We start from the raw sequence: 3,925 nt of genomic DNA on the forward strand, positions 1-3,925 counted from the left end.
ATTCCGGTTCTGAGAAATTCTGAACCCCCATCCGGAATTCCGGATGCTCAACCGGAATTCCGGTTCCTCGCAGGCAGCCAACTAAAAATCTCCTAACTTGACCAATTCAAACCAAATTGGTCCCAAACTTTCCAGACCTGTTCTATATGCCCCAAATAACAATTCTAGAGCATCAAACCTACCCAGAAATCACATAGGCAAAATTCACCATTGGAGCTCAAGCTTTGAGTTCCAAACTCAAGCTTGAGCAAAACCACCTAACATGCATCCTAACCTATTTAATTCTACTCAAGTAAGCATATAATCATCTCTGAAAACATACAAGAACACCCAGCAATTCACAGAAACATAATCATGCTATTTTACTCCAAAAACCACATTTTTGCATATAAAACTCAAACTTTAAACAATCAATCCAACATGCTTTCAACACAGCTCAATCAACAACAATAATCATGCTTTAATCTTCACCAATCAACAATAAAAACACAGCAGCAACATCTCCCAAACTCACATGCATTTTCTTCCATTTTCACTTAAAATTCAAGAAAATAAAGAAGGACAATTTCAAGGATCTTACCTACACTTGAATTACACTTAGAGGAGAAGAAAATCACAAGAAATTGAGGAGAAAATCCCTGCCCTAGCAGCCAACACCAAGCCGAAAAGAGGGAGGAAGAGAGAGCTTTGAGAGAGTTTTGTAATTTCTTTTAAAATTTGACTAAGTGTTGAATTTTAAGAAAAGAATAATATAAATCACATTTCTCATTTATTTCAGCCATGTATATTAAAAATAAACATTTAATTTTCCATCTCATAAAGCCACAAAAGACAAAACACTAATGGGGCAAAAAGACCATTTTGCCCCTCCACCATAAAATCATGAAAATCATACTAAAGGGGTATTTTTGGGACATTCTAAATTCCCGGCCATTCCCGACATTCCCAATGTCTAAAACCCGTCCCCAAAATACTAACATACTAAGTTGTGATTTCTACTGAGCCAAACGCCGCGTTCCAAAATACCGGACACCGGAAATGCGAAATATAAAAGCTACTGATAACATACTCATGCATATCTGAATTCCATAAATATCCATAATAAATTATTTAAATGGCTATAAATAATTTCATGATTAAACATAAACAACTGCTAATTTCCAAATTAACTAAGCGGGCTTTACAAATAATTTATGATACTGTTATTTATGTTATTCAGTATCTTGCATATTTTGCATTTCCGGTGTCCGGTATTTTGGAACTCTGCGTTTGGCTCAGTAGAAATCACAACTTAGTATGTTAGTAATTTGGGGACGGGTTTTAGACATTGGGAATGTCGGGAATGGCCGGGAATTTAGAATTTCCCAAAAATACCCCTTTAGTATGATTTTCATGATTTTATGGTGGAGGGGCAAAATGGTCTTTTTGCCCCATTAGTGTTTTGTCTTATGTGAGTTTATTATTTGAAATATAAATAATTATTTAAGTGTATACTTGGCTGAAATGAATAGTGTATGTGTTATATTTCATTTTCTCTTTTTATCAAAAAAATCACTAAGTAAAGAAACGAAAGAAAATTTCAAAGAAAAGCCTTCAAAACCTCTCTTTCCTTCTCATTTTCGGCTGGGTTTTTCAAGCTTGATTCAACCTATATTTGTGAATTCTTGTTTGTGGTATGTAATCTCTAACTTTTTCTCTTTAATTTGTTGGAAAAAAATGATGAAAATGGTGATGCATGCATGATTAATTGAGGTTGTTGCTGCTGTGTTTTGTTGATGTTTTCTGTGGTTTAAAGCATGATTTTTATTTGGTAATTAAGCTCTTGTGAAGTATGATTCCTAGGTTGAGCATGCTAGAGGTTTATTATGCAAAAGTTTGATTTTCAACAAGTATATTGTGTAATCTGTTTCTGTGATGTTGCTGTTGCTTTTAATTGTTTTCAGAGGCTTAGATAAGCTTGTTTAAGTAGAATTAACCAGGTTTGATTGCATGTTTGTGGGATTTGCTCAAGTTTGAGTTTAGAACTCAAAGCTTGAGCTTCAATGGTGATTTTTGTTTCTGTGGTTTCTGGGTTAGTTTGTTGCCTTAGATTTGTTCTTTGGGGTATTTAGAGCAGGTCTGGAAGGTTTGGAACCAATTGGATTTGATTTGGTTGAGTTAGGAATTTTTGAAAAATTCCTGCGAGGAACCGGAATTCCGGTTGTGCAACCGGAACTCCGGATGGGTGTCCAGTAATTCCCAGAACCGGAATTCCGGTTGGGCAACCGGTCTACCGGTTGGGGAATTTTCAGAAACCCTAGTTTTCCTCATTTTTATGTTTTTAGGGGTATTGCCATGCTTTTTATCGATAGGGAAACTTTTAGTTCCAAGTTTTAGTCCCCGGGAAGTGATTTAGCGTGTCACTTATAGCGTTGTGATTTTTATGGTGTAGGAGCCGCAATCCGCCGCTCGGCTTCGGTTCCGATAAAGTTGACCGGCACCCGAAATCGGAATCCGTAAGATTAGTATAACGGTATGCATATGTAGATTACATGTTTAGCGTGCATGTAGGAAGCTTTGCTAGATTACATTAGTTATGTATATAGGCTTCGAACCATCCAACCCCTGTCACGTCGGTACGAGGAAGTATGACCCCGGCGGAGTATGACCGGTTCGGCCGATCAGTGACATTTGGTTGGTGGTTCGATCTTATTGACCTATCCCGTCGGTACAGCTGGAGTATGACCGACGGCGGAGTATGACCGGTTCGACCGATCGGAGGATACTTGTCAATAGTACCGTCCCCGTGAACGTTCAGAACTCAGTACCATGTTGGACATGGCGATAGTGGCTCAGTACCATGTTGGACATGGCGATGGCGGGACTCGGTATCGTGTTGGACACGGCGGTTAGAATTATGTATGATATTATTATGCTTTTCTTGCGAGTCTGTCGACTCACAGTTTATGTTTATGTGTAGGTAAAGGCAAGGCTATAGCTGATGGACCGTGAGCGAGCTTATGAGATTGTACATGTCGGGGCGGTTAGGCCTGGAGCGTACGATCCTCGGGACAGCAAGGCTGATTTTGTAACTGGTCGTTAGACGACCTTTATTTTTATGTAACAGTTAAACAGTTAAACTTTTTGTAAATATTTTTATAATTGGGATCCCGAGTCTTTTGTAATACTGTTTTATAAGTTTAATTAAAAAGCAAAATTTTAATTAATCACGTTTTTCCATAAACCTCGTTGATTAGCAACGAGCTGCACAGTACGTTTAAAAATCACGTAATACGCCTAAGTTAGTTAGGGTGTTTCAATTTGGTATCAGAGCCGCCAGGTTGTCTTCCGAAGATCGTCACGACATGTACAATCATCATCAGCAGTTAGCTCGGTTCACGGTTCAGTAAGCCTTTATTGCTTTAGTACTTTATTTTATTCAGTTATGAAAAAGAAAAGCCTGTTAGGAAGCATGTTAGTAGCCTGATAGTAGAATAGGCGCATGTTTCGTTTTTAATTTCCAAATTAAGCGGCATTAGTAAGCTCTCCTTGAATACGACCTGATATGCCAACTCTTGGTTTCGCAGGCGGTTCTAACTAGATGGACGCCAGGCGGACTACCAGGAGTCAGGGCAACTCCGTAGGATCGAATCAAGGTTAGGGAGCTCAGTTTCCCCCACCTGCTAGGGGCCGAGGTAGAGGTCCCCGAGGCAGGGCTCGTGGCCGGGGTGATGAGAACCCGCCACAGGCTGCCCAAGCTCCCCCAGCCGATCAGGGAGCCCCGAACTGGGAGTTGCGGTTTGCGGAAATGCAAGCCTGGATCGAAGAACAAGACCTCGAGATTCAGAGGTTGAGACAGCAGGGTGCTCCTGTAGTTCCTGTGCCCATAGTTCCAGTGGCACCTGCCCCTGCTGCCCAGGCCAAGATAGTGGTGGCGGCCCATAGA

This window comes from Cannabis sativa, chromosome 3 (genome assembly GCF_029168945.1).
Source record: "Cannabis sativa cultivar Pink pepper isolate KNU-18-1 chromosome 3, ASM2916894v1, whole genome shotgun sequence".
NCBI lineage: Eukaryota > Viridiplantae > Streptophyta > Magnoliopsida > Rosales > Cannabaceae > Cannabis > Cannabis sativa.